Source organism: Lupinus angustifolius, chromosome LG11, assembly GCF_001865875.1.
Source record: "Lupinus angustifolius cultivar Tanjil chromosome LG11, LupAngTanjil_v1.0, whole genome shotgun sequence".
Classification (NCBI taxonomy): Eukaryota; Viridiplantae; Streptophyta; class Magnoliopsida; order Fabales; family Fabaceae; genus Lupinus; species Lupinus angustifolius.
The window spans coordinates 24,017,219-24,017,503 of NC_032019.1; positions in this window are offsets into that span (position 1 = coordinate 24,017,219).

Below are 285 nucleotides of genomic sequence, written 5' to 3' on the forward strand. Positions count from 1 at the left end.
AGGAGGAGGATAGGATGAGGATGATGATGAGGATGAGGAGGAGGATGAGGAAGCGGATGAGGATGAGGATAGGATGGGGATATGATGAGGATGAGGACAAGGATAGGATGAGGTTTAGGATAGGATGAGGATTAGGATAGGATGAGGATGGGGATGGGGATGGGGATGTGGATGAGGATAGGATTAAGAGGACGATGAGGATGAGGATAAGAAGAGGATGAGGATGAGGATAGGATGAGGGTGAGGATTAGGTCGAAGAAAGGATGAGGATGAGGATAGAATGAG